The sequence below is a fragment of the Miscanthus floridulus genome, unplaced genomic scaffold (assembly GCF_019320115.1).
Source record: "Miscanthus floridulus cultivar M001 unplaced genomic scaffold, ASM1932011v1 os_2624_4_5, whole genome shotgun sequence".
NCBI lineage: Eukaryota > Viridiplantae > Streptophyta > Magnoliopsida > Poales > Poaceae > Miscanthus > Miscanthus floridulus.
Genome location: NW_027098416.1, coordinates 46,836 through 60,100, shown reverse-complemented (window position 1 = coordinate 60,100; position 13,265 = coordinate 46,836). Strand labels below are relative to the sequence as shown.

The window sequence follows — 13,265 nt, the reverse complement described above, 5'->3', positions numbered from 1 at the left end:
CATCACTCTTGTCAACAAGAAAGAACACCCATGTGTATCTAGTGAAATCATCCACAATCACAAGTCTGTATTTGTTTCCACCAATGCTAGTGTATGTGGTTGGTCCAAACAAGTCCATGTGGATCAACTCAAATACCTTAGATGTGCTCATTATGCTCTTCTTAGGATGTGTGTTACCAACTTGCTTTCCAGCTTGACATGCACTACATAGCTTATCCTTTTCAAATGTGACATCTTTCAAGCCTCTAACTAAGTCATGCTTGATCAACTTGTTCAATTGTTTCATTCCGACATGACCAAGCCTTCTATGCCATAACCAACCCATGCCAGACTTAGTGATCAAACATGTTGTCAATTGATCTTCTCTAGCATTGAAATCAACCAAGTATAGATTCTCATATCTAAATCCTTTGAAAATCAAATTAGAGCCATCTACACTTATGATCTCTACATCATCCACACCAAATATGCACTTGAAACCAAGATCACACAATTGAGCTACCGATAATAGATTGAAGTTCAAGCTCTCTACTAGTAACACATTGGAGATACTCAAGTCATTGGATATTGCAATCTTACCAAGCCCTTTGACCTTGCCTTTGCCATTGTCACCAAATATGATACTATCAATCCCATTGCTCTTGTTTTCATTGATTGAATTGAACATTCTTGGATCACCGGTCATGTGTTGTGTGCACCCACTATCAAGCACCCAACGCCTTACTCTGGCTTTATAATTGTCCTACAAAAGAAGATCAATTCTTTTTAGGTACCCAAACTTGCTTGGGTCCTTGAAGGTTAGTTACCAAGGTCTTTGGTACCTAAATGGCCTTCTTCTTTGGGCCCACAATTGGTGTACCAATGAACTTAGCCTTCACACCATTGGCACCCTTAACAAGCATATAACAAGAATTAAATTTTTTAGAGTCTCATATTCATTATAAGATCCACTAAAGTGAATACCAAAAAGAAAGAAACATTCACTAGGTCACAAATTACATTGTGATGTAGTGGTAAGTGATGATTCACGCAAAACATGGGGTCACAAGTTTGATTACTAGCTACAGCAAACGTGTGACTTTTTTTTCTTTTTTGCCTATATATATCCTTGATGGTTACCAGTTATCAAGAAAATATGTAATCTTGGCGGTTGTTAGATATACCTTAGGGGGTGGTCTAGACCTCGCCTTTGTTTCCTTGGCAGCTAAATCCCCAAGGAAATCATTTGTGGCTATCAACCCTCAAGGTAATAGCTATTTCCCTTCCTATCTATCCTTGGCGGTCCATCCTTAAGTGTTGGCTGCCACAAATAATTTTCTTGACAGTTTTCATGGTTTCCTTGAGAGTTTTTATCCTCAAGGATATTCTGTTTTATGGTAGTGAATGACTATCAACAATCAACTTGTGCTCGATATTGATCTTGTGTCTTGTCTACATTCCTTCCATGATCACATCTTGACGACGAGGGTACACCATGGACATGAGATTATCCATGATGAAAGACTGGATCATAAAGGACTTGTACTTGAGGATCTTCATCTTTATTTTGATTTTGAGCTTCCCTAGACCTCACTTCACCAATGGCAAGTCTTTTAATAGCTCGGTGAGGTGGTTTTTCATTTCTTAACCTAATGACTTTATTCTTTTAGAGCCATCTGATTCATCAAATGTCACATCTATCTCTATTTCGACACAACTGATGGTTTTATTGAAGACATGATATCCATGTTCATTGATACCATAACCAAGTAAGAAACCTTCATCTACTATTGTGCGCAAACTTTGAGCTTTTGGATAAGTACTTAATATCAAGTAAAACGAGTAGGATGCGAACTCAGCTGGTTGGGTTACTTGTGGTGGAACCTGGCCACTTGGATTTAAGTCCTTGACTTAATGCAGGTGCCCGTATTTCCTTGGATTTATTACAAAATTTAAGTACTCGAATTGATACGGGTGATCGTATTTTTTGGATTAATTATAGGATTCAATTGCATTATTTTTATGTGGAAGGCGACATGTCCATCGATAGTGAGCTAATCGGTGATTTTATCAATCTCAGGATTTTCTTTCAGTGGAAGATGACGTACCTGTCAATAACGAGATTCTTATGGTGACTTAATTAGTCTTGAGATCGTCCGACTCAATTTTTCGAGGTGCTTATAGGAGTAGGATAGACGCTCGACGCTCGACGCTCGTAGTAACTTTACCGATCTCGAAATTTGTTGACTCAACTTTAGTGTTTTGAAGGTGCTCATAGTGGTAGGATGTGTATGCCTGTGTCTATAGAGGTGAGTGTGTATGCATGTACGAGTCTTTACGTCTATACACTGATTGGCAAAGAAAAAAAAAGTAAAACGAGTACACACCTGAATGCATATTAGAATCTGATATATATATTTATATTCATATTCAAATATTCGCATCTGTATATGCATCCGGCAAAAAAAAAGTAGATATCCCACTAACAAAGATTCCATTTCCACCTTACTAGAAATCAACTACCCTTATTATACATTCGTAGAGTATGGACTAGCCGACTAGGTCATCCATAGGTGATGAATTCGTTGAATTGGATGATAAGTGCATGTGGGCACGTGGCTCCTATTGTTGGATAGGATAAGTGAGTATTTGGTTGCTAGGATTTGGTGGGATGGGACTAGGATAGGATAGGATAGGATAGGATAGACCTCCATATCAGTCTGTTTTGTTTATAGTCGAGGAGGGACTGAGACGTCCCAATGGGAAATATTCAGGGCATATTCGCGTGACTCCCATCCCTCCAAATCGAGCGGACCGGGGCAGACTAGATGGGACGACACAGGAGAGGAAGGAAGGAGAGGAGGCTCCGGCTGGCAGGTGCAGGGGCGGTGGGGCATTCCAGGCGTCCGGGGGTGAGTCCTGGCTCCTGGCAGGCTGCCCCTAGCTCCGGGCGTGGACGGGCAAGCGCGGCGGCGAGCAACATCCCTGGATCCACCGAGTGGGCGGGTGAGCAAGGGCGGGCTCCGGTGAGAAGGAGCAGGAGCAGGAGCGAGCACAGGCGTGCTCTGGCGCAAGTAGGAGGAGCAGGAACAAGCATGGACGGGCGGGCGAGCAGGGGCACCAGCGCTAGCCGCCTATCAAGGGAGGAGGAGGCGCAGGACAGAAAATACCGCGCAGGGGACGGAAATTCCGATGCCAAACAGGCGCCGAAAATTACGGGAAAGAAGAAAAGAAAAAAAAACTAACAAATGACCCCACCTGTCAGTGGGTGATCCTGCTTTTGATATCCTCATACCAAACAGAAAATGGGTCGGTCTCATCCCTCTTCAACCAAGCAGAAATTGTAGTCGTTCCGTGTCCCATCTCATCCTAGAAATAAGAGACAGGAACGTCCCACCCCACCTTACTTCTAACCAAACCCTACCTCAGAATAGTTTGTCCTCCGTGCTCATGTTTAATATTGATGACTTTTATTCCTTATTATACTATGATTCGGAGCCAAATTTACCTGCTTTACTATGTCCAAATGGGTTTACCCTCTAGGATACTTGTTTCAAGTTTGAAACTTATTCAAATAGTTGGTATGAATTACCGAATAAAAAATCACAGTAGTAGCCGTTCTTAATGAAATCCCGTCCTTGCAGACAGAACCACCGCTACTGATGGATCGTTGGTGAGAAAAGCAAACAGTAGATCGATGGCAAGCAATATCGTGGAACACGCAGCTTTAGCATGTGCGCAGATTCAAGATTATGGCAAGCCATTCGACGTATGCGCGTGCTAGGTGAAAGTGAAACCATGCTGTAGGAAGGATCCGGTCAACTTCCATGTCAAGTGGCAGTGCAGGTAGTGGCGGAGCCACGGCCCGGCCACACGGCCGGCTCCTCGGCAAACTTCAAAAGAAAAATTTATATATATCAAAGAAAAATGTTATAATTTATTAGGTAAATGTTCTTGGGCAATGAGTATCGCCCGGGCTTCGAAAAACTTCTGACTCCGCAACTGAGTGCAGGTCACCTTCCTACAGCATGCTAAAGCTGTACTGCCACAGTGCCACTTGACGTTTGACGTGGAAGTCGATGCTAAAGCAGGTGCAAGTGTAACTCGATGTTTCCTTGACCAAAAGGCAAATGGCATGCATTCTTTTTCGATATATCTCGAACTATTTAAAATGGATAGACAGGTGGATGGACATGCCACAACTACTCGAAACAGCATAGAAGACATTCTGGTTCTGCAGGCGGCGCGGTGATGGTTCCGGCAGCGGCGCTGATGCTGGTTCTGCAGCTCTCCTTGGCTTCAGCAGCTCAGTCCGGAAATGCAGCAGGCCCGCCGCCGACCTGTCCATCCAGCTGCGGCAACCTGAGCGTGCCGTATCCATTCGGCATCGGCGCCAGCTGCTCCCTCCCTGGCTTCAACCTCACCTGCGATCGAACGCGCCACCCGCCGCGGCTGCTGCTCGGAGACGGCTTCCTCCAGATCGTGGACATCTCTCTGGCCAACTCCATGGTCCGGGCCCTGTACACTGCGGGCGCCGTGAACATCAACTTCAGCACATCCGTCGACGGCAGCGGCACCTGGAGCGGCGGCCGCGGCGCTGTCAGTGGCAGTGGCAGCCCGTACGTGGTCTCAGAGTGGCGCAACCAGTTGGTTGTCACAGGGTGCAACGTTCAGGGGACGCTGCTCGGGGGCAGCGGCAACGTCATCACCGGCTGCTCCTCCTTCTGCTCCATCGACGACAAGTGGGCCGGCGCCGTGGTAACCACCCCTGGCGATGGTGCCACCGCGTGCTCCGGGATCCGCTGCTGCGAGACGCCCATCCCCATCGGCCGCCCGTCCTACGCCGTCCAGTTCAAGTACCTGGACGTTGAGAACACAGGCTTGCTACCTGTGGCAGTGCGCATCGCCGAGCATGGTTGGTTTGACAGTGTCGCCGCGCAAATGCTCAACAACTCGGTGCGGGATTCCACGTCCTTGACGCCGGTTCCGGTGGTGCTGGACTGGGCGGTGGCGTCGACCCCAATAGTCCCGGCAACGGCTCCAGCAGATGCCGCCGGCTGTTAGGTGATCTCCACCGATAAGTACCAACGGCCTATTGGGCCCTTGCCTCTGCGTCCTGATCGGGAGGCGTCCAATCCTAACTGGTTAGTGGACCCCTGTCGCACAGCACATATATATAGAGGAGTGGGGAACTAGGCTCAGCTCACGAGGTTCGAAGGAGCCGCCACACCCATCTACAGAAAACCCTAATCCGATCAAAGGTCGTGCTGCCAGCGACGGGATGTGCCCCGCCACTGCCGTCGTTCCCCTGCAGGTCTACACTGGACCGCCGTCTCGCCACCGAGCCGGAGCTGCCCCTACACCAGCATCTACGTTGCTGCTGTGCCGCAACAGTGAAAGGCGAGAAGGGTCTTCCCTGGATCTACGGGTTACACACACAGAGGTACTAATCATTGATCCTAACAATGGTACCAGATCTAGGTTGCCTCTGTGTAACACTAACCCTAACCGGGTAAAAGAAGAAAGAAAGAGAGACCGGGGTGGACGGACAGTCACTGTCTACCGATCACCACCGCCACCGCGCGGGGGAAAAGAAAACAAGATCCATTCGGATCAGAGAAGAGATAGGACCCTCGGCTCACGAAGCCGAACCCTAACCCAAGAACAGAACAGATCCAATTCAGATCTAAGAAAAGAAAAGAGTTCCTTTCGGATCTGAACAGATAAAGGTTCCCCAAGCCTAACCCTAACTGGGTGAAAGGAAGGGCTATCGGCACTTCAAGCCGAACCCTAAACCCGTAAAAGCCTTCAACGGGAAGAGAAACAGTAGAAGAAGAAGAAGAGTGGATTCGGATTTGGCCAAACCCTAAGACTAACCCTAATTTTAACCCCAATCCCAAATCGGGTTAATCCCAAAAGAAGAAGGGGAAAGGGGAAGAAGGGAAAAGAATCCGGGTTCAACCGAACCCTAACCCTAACTCGCATGGAGTAAGGGAAAAGGGAAAGCCATTCGGATGAACTCCAAAAGAGGAAAAGAAATCAAAAGAAATGAACCCTAACACTAGATCCCCTTTTCGGGTGAACAAGCGAAAAGAAAAGAAAGAAAATGCAACTCAAATCCGAAGGGGAAGATCCAAACCCTAACCAGTTCGGAAAAGAGAAATGAGATCCAAATCAAAAAGAAGGGGATGGGAAAGGAGAAAGGGAAAGGGGGACGGGAAAACCTCGCCAGGCGTCGGGAAAACCCTTCGCCGGCGCGAAAGAAGAAGACCGAGCCGGGCTCGCTGCTCGCCGGGCTCGGCCAAGGGGTCACCGTGGCCAGGCCGCTCGACGGCGGCGCGCTCACCCGCTGGGGAACGCACACGCCGGCGAGGGGGCCGGCGGCGGTGCCATAGTCGCCTTCGCTCGCTCTCGGTCACTTGTTGTGCTCGCTGCACTGAGGTAGAGAGAGGAGAGAGCGGACGAAGAAGAGAGAGGAAGCAGCCGAAAGAATGAGCTAGGGTTTCGCTCACAGGCGCGTGGCGTCGGCTTTTATACGAGCGAGATGCGCGCTCGGCCGTCGGATGTGAATGGATGGCCGAGATTGAATGGGCCAAGTCGTAGGCCCAGGCGGGCGAGCGGGCGCGCGGGACTTTGTCGGCCCAGGCCTAGGTTGCGGCCTGGGTGCGGCCTGCGCACGTGAAAAGAAATGGGTCGAGCCGTTTCTGCGGTTTTTGGGCCGAAACAGTAAAGTTTGAGTCTAGTTTTGCATTTTTTTCTTTTTTCAGAAAATTGAAAAATGCAAATTGGCTCAAAAGAAAAATAGAAAAATAATTTTTCCCTATGGGTAAAATTCAAGAAATTGAGTGAAAATTTTTCCGCTGTTAAAGAAAAAGTATATTCTCCAGTGATTTTGAAGCCGACATGAATATTTAACTGGAGAAAAATGAAAGTTTTTCCAGTAAATGTTTATTTCCTAGAAATTGATTAATGGATTAAAGAAAATAGAAAAAGCAATTTTCCCTGTGGGTAAAATTCAAGGAAAAGAGAGTTTTTCCACGGCCAAAGAAAATATTGATTCTCCAGTTATTTTGAACCAATGTGGTATTTAATTGTAGAAAAAGAGATTTAACATGATTATGATGTTGTTATTTTCTGACCAACGTTGTTAATAACAATATCATAATTTTAATGATTTATGCATTAATTCTACTTCTGCCCAATGGTGATGTAGAATTAGTGTATAAGAAAAATTGATAATTTTAATGATTTATGCATTAATTCTACTTCTGTCCAACGGTGATGTAGAATTAGTGTATGAGAACAGTTGTAAAAGTTAATGATTTATGCATTAATTCTATTTCTGTCCAACGGTGATGTAGAATTAGTGTATAATAATAGTTGTATATTTTGATTTTGACCAACGTTGGAATCAAGGCATGCAAATGGTGTTATTTTTATGATAAGAAAAGTTTTGACATAGTTTTCATCTTGTCTAAGGTGGACTAGGTAGTCACCTCACCATGTTCCACTGAGTTTGTGGCACCGATGAGGGAGACAAAAGAGAATGATGCCACTTGGGCAACTAAAGAGAGAGATTTTGAATCTCAAAAGATAGTCCTATGACTTTTGTGCATAGGAAGTGGATCACTACCAACAAGAAATGTTTTGGCTGTGATAAAGAACATGATTGAACCTGCAATTGTGGGCTCAATCCCAGAATGTGACACAGTCACCGAGTATCTCGATAGAATAAAGAGTCAGTTCATTGGCTCTTCAAAGACATATGCTACCCAGCTGATAAAGCAGCTGGTGATAGAGTGTTACTCTGGAAATAGTGGCATAAGAGAGCTCATGATGCGTTGTCGAAATTATAGCACTGGTCGTTTAAGTCATATTTCGAGGGGGAGAATAGAAAGACAAGTTAAGAATGATATTCTTCCTCCATTAGAGCTCTCAGATTAAGAACAATGCAGGGAATGCATAAAAGGAAAGTATGTAAAGAAGATTAAGAAAGATGACAAATGAAGCACAGGAATTTTACAGATTATTCACACAGACATCTGTGGTCAACTTTCTTGTAAAGAGTGTGGGTGGTTATGATTCATTCATAACATTCACAGATGATTACTCTCATTATGGCTATATTTATCCAATCAAAGAAAGAACAGAAGCATTGGATAAATTTAAGATATTAAAGATTAAGATAGTCAGGTCTGACCATGGGGGAGTACTATGGTCGACATACCCTAAAAGAATGGCATAGTAGCACAGTATTCTATACCGGGTGAACCTCAGCAGAATAGAGTAGCTAAAAGAATCAATCGTACCCTGATGGATATGGTGGGCAGTATGATAAGTTACTCCACTTTATAGTTGAGCCTGTGGATAGAGGCGTTAAAAACCCCCCATTCATATTCTCAAAAGAGTACCAAGTAAGTGGTTGCCCAAAACACCGTATAAGTTGTGAACAGAAAGTGTACCCTCACTAAACCACTTGCGTGTGTATGGGGGAGCCCTACTGAGGCTAAAGTATTTAACCTAAACATTGGGAAGTTAGATCCCAAAATAGTAAGGTGCCATTTCTTTGGTTACCCAAAAAAGTCAAAAGGTTTTTATTTTCTACTGTCTAGAGAGACATACAAAGTTTGTGGAAACGAGACATGCTGTCTTTCTAGAGGACGAATTGATGAGGGAGAGCATGGTAGCTCGAGAAATTGACCTTGAAGTGAAGCGGGTGTAAGCGCCCACTCCAATGATTCATGAGCCAATTTTCTCACTACCTACTATAGCTGCACCGACAGTGCTAGATACTGTGGTGCCAGCACCTATTGTTATCCCACCTATGGCAACAATGAATGACGATAAAGAACCTGTTCTTTAGGATTCTATAGAACCTATTGCCACACATGAGAGGGAGCAACAATAGCCTCAAACAGAAGATGTGCCAAAAGTGGAGGTCCCTAAAAGGTCTCAAAGAGTTAGAAAATCAGCTATTACTGCTGATTATGAAGTGTACAACACTGAGGAATTTCAAATGGAGGATGATCCCACCTCATTTGAAGAAGCCATGAGAAGTGATCATTCATCAAAGTGGCTTGAGGCCATGGAAGATGAAATAAAATCAATGAATGCCAATATAGTTTGGGACTTGGAAATAATTCCTAAATGAGCCAAAACAGTAGGCTATAAAATGGGTCTACAAAACAAAACTTGACTCTCAAGAGAATATAGAGAAATATAAAGCGTGACTTGTGGCAAAAGGCTTTATGCAAAGAAAAGGGATTGATTACAATGAGACCTTTTCTCTAGTCTCATGTAAGGATTCCTTCAGAATCATAATGGCATTAGTGGCACATTACGATTTAGAATTACATCAGATGGATGTAAAGACGGCATTTCTCAATGGAGACTTGGAGGAAAATATTTACATGGCACAACCGAAAGGTTTTGTCATGGAAAGAAAGAACGAATGTGATGCCGCCTAAAGAAATCCATTTATGGATTAAAACAAGCTTCAAGACAGTAGTACTTGAAGTTTAATCAGACAATAAAGAATTTTGGGTTTAAAGATAATATAGAGGACAATTGTGTCAATACAAAGTTTAAGAATGGGAAGTTTATCTTCCTTGTCCTGTATGTAGATGATATCTTACTTGCTAGTAGTGATGTCAGTCTACTACTAGAGACAAAGAAATTTGATATGAAAGATCTTGATGAAGCCTCGTTCGTTTTAGGGATCGAGATTCACCGAGATAGAAGAAAAATGGTATAAGGACTATCACAAAAGGCATACATGAAAAAGATCTTACAGAAATTTAGTATGCACAAATGTAGTCCCTCACCTGCTCCTATAGTCAAGGGCGACAGATATGGGGATTTTCAATGCACCAGGAACCAATATGAGCTCAATCGATAAAGTGAAAGTGGTTCCATATGCTTCAGCTGTCGAAAGCTTGCAACATTCTCAAGTATGTACGCGCCCTGACTTGGCATTTGTTACCGGGTTTTACTTGGCAAATTCCAGAGCAATTCTGGAATAGAACACTGAAATTAGTAAAGAAAGTCTTGCATTATTTGCAAGGAACGAAATGCCTCATGATGACATATAGAAGATCTGATTCACTCCACATGGTGGGATATTTATATTCTGATTATGCGAGAGTGAATGCATATCCAGACGTGGATTTTCTATCATCTCGCAAAGGGGAGCTATTTCATGGAAAAGCTCAAAGCAAACTGTCACTATATCGTCCACAATGTTTGACAGTTTGTAGCATGTTATGAGGCAACGGGCAGGTGAACTGACTAAAGAAGTTCATACCCAGTTTGAAGATGGTTGACGACATCTATAGAGCACTTAAGTGATACTGCGATAATAATCAGGCAGTACAGTATACTCACAATATAAGTCAAGTGGTGCTGCCAAACACATTGACATAGAGTATTATATTGTGAAAAATAAAGTCCGGGATCAAGTCATAAGTCTTGAGCATATAAGTATCAAAAAGATGCTCGTGGATCCGCTTACAAAAGGCTCACCACCCAACATGTTCAGAGAACATGGTGTTCAGAGAACATGTAGCTAGCATAGGTTTAAGGGGAAGCCTAAAATTCTTGGACAAAAGAAGGCACAAAGATAAGTATCTATTTCAGAACAGAGTAGTGTGTTGTAGCTGTTAAGTCTATCGGCAATGGACCATGACGATGAGACATGCTCTATGCGCTAATCTATAATGGAATGAACAAAAGTAAATGATATGAAATTGAAAGATGGAATGAGATCAAGGGGGAGAATGTTAGTTGATCTTCACCGATAGGCCCAACGGCCTATTGGACCCTTGCCTCTGCACCCTGATCGGGGGCGTCCAACCCTAACTGGTTGGTGGGCCCTGTCGTACATCACATATATATAGAGGAGTGGGGGACTGGGCTCAGCTCACGAGGTTCGAAGGAGCCGCCACACCCACCTACAGAAAACCCTAATCCGATCAAAGGTCGTGCTGCTAGCGACGGGATGTGCCCCGCCACCGCCGTCGTTCCCCTACAGGTCTACACCGGACCGCCGTCTCGCCACCGAGCCAGAGCTGCCCCTACACTAGCGTCTACGCTGCTGCTGTGCCACAACAACAGTGAAAGACGATAAGAGTCTTCCCCGAATCTACGGGTTAACACACAGAGGTACTAATCATATCCTAACACCGGCAACTCGTCATGCCCCTCGGATGCGGCGAGGAGCGCCTGCCGCAGCAGCCACAGCACCTGCCACAACGTCACCAACAACTACCGGACTGGCTATATGTGCCGCTGCCAGAAAGGCTACGACGGCAACCCCTACCTGTCCGGCGGATGCCAAGGTACGCATGTTGGCATGTTGCAAGGGCACAGCACCGTTGGGTGCAGTAGTACTACTAGCACACAGCCTGTGTAACATACTCCAGTGCTTGTTTGCTTCATCAGATATCAATGAGTGCGCACTCCCGGGCAATTGTTTCGGTATTTGTACAAACACGGACGGATCGTACGAGTGCCGGTGCCCACGCGGTGCTGCTGGTAACCCGAACGTGGAACGTGGCTGTGTCAAATCTTCTCTAGGTGAGCAGAGAGCCACTCCGTCAGACATATTACTCAGCTTTTGTATTGCAATACTCCTTGATCGTTTCCTCCTCTGTTTCAACATGTACTTGCACGGAACAAGCACCAACTGTGGTCACTCTGACTGAAACTTTTTTTGTTTGTTATTGTATTATCAGGGTTAAGTATTGGCCTGGGAGTTGGCAGCGGGGCAGGTCTTTTGGTGCTGGTACTCGGTGCGGCCTTTGTGACTCGTAGGATTAAGCATCGCAGGGCAAGAATGCTGAAGCAGAAGATCTTCAAGCAGAACCGTGGACATTTGTTGCAACAATTGGTGTCTCAAAAGGCTGATATCGCTGAGAAGATGATGATCCCCTTGACAGAGCTGGAAAAAGCCACAAATAACTTTGACAAAGCTCGCGAGCTTGGCGGAGGTGGACATGGTACTGTCTACAAGGGCATTCTATCCGACCAGCAAGTTGTCGCAATAAAAAAGTCAAAAGTGGCAATCCAAAGAGAGATTGACGAGTTTATTAATGAGGTAGCTATCCTCTCTCAAATCAACCACCGAAATGTGGTAAAACTCTTTGGATGTTGCCTTGAGACACAAGTGCCACTGTTGGTTTACGAATTCATTCCAAATGGCACTCTTTATGATCATCTTCATGTTGAAGGACCAACATCACTACCATGGGAGTGTAGGCTTAGAATTGCAACGGAAACCGCTATAGCACTAGCCTACCTTCACACCGCCGTGTCATTCCCTATAATCCACAGAGATATCAAGTCCCATAATATTCTTTTAGATGCCTCAATGATAGCAAAAGTGTCTGACTTTGGAGCTTCAAGATGCATTCCGGCGGATAACACTGGGATTTCAACTGCTATCCAAGGAACATTTGGATACTTAGATCCCATGTATTCCTACACTGGGAGACTCACAGAGAAGAGTGATGTTTTTAGCTTTGGCGTTGTTCTTATAGAGCTGCTGACGAGGCAAAAGCCATACTCGTATAGATCACCTAAGGATGATGGTCTTGTTGCCCATTTCACAGCATTGCTCTCGGAAGGCAATTTGGTCCATGTACTTGATCCTCAGATCATAGAAGAGGCAGGTGAACAAGTGGGGGGAGGTAGCTGCAATAGCAGCATCATGTGTCAAAATGAAAGCAGAGGATCGACCGACCATGAGACAGGTGGAGATGACCCTTGAAAGCATTCAAGCACCCGTACAACAGGTTGTGCAACGTACGGGTACAAGGATATGTGATGAGAAACAAAAGGCTGTGATGTATCCATTACTGGAGGGTACAAGCAAGCAGGAGTCAAGTAGACAGTATAGTCTTGAAGAAGAGTTCCTCTTGTCAGCAAGATACCCGCGATAGTCTTTCATGGCTTTTATCTTTTTCTAGTTTGAAGACCTTTGCAATATTCATTTTTGAACACACTATCTTTAGTAGGCATTTATGTACATTTAAGTAATAAAGTCTATAGGTTTCCATAGGAGTAGCTTCGATAGCCCATCTTACTAAGACAGTCTGGCACTATTGCAGAAATCCTCATTTGTGCTAGTTCTAATTCTTATCCCAAGTTATCAAAGTTGACACTGTTAGATATTGTTAGATATTATGGGCTTGGCCCATTTATTTAATATCTCTATTAAACTCTATGGTCCGTACATGTACATTAATGGTTTTGTACCATATGGGAATTTAATCGAGAGACGACTCTAC

General features: G+C 44.7%; 1 pseudogene; it reads left to right on the top strand.

Annotated features, from left to right (window-relative positions):
- The first annotated feature begins 4,206 nt into the window (after positions 1-4,206).
- Positions 4,207-12,917, top strand: LOC136535241 (wall-associated receptor kinase 5-like; annotated as a pseudogene).
- The last annotated feature ends 348 nt before the right edge of the window (positions 12,918-13,265 follow it).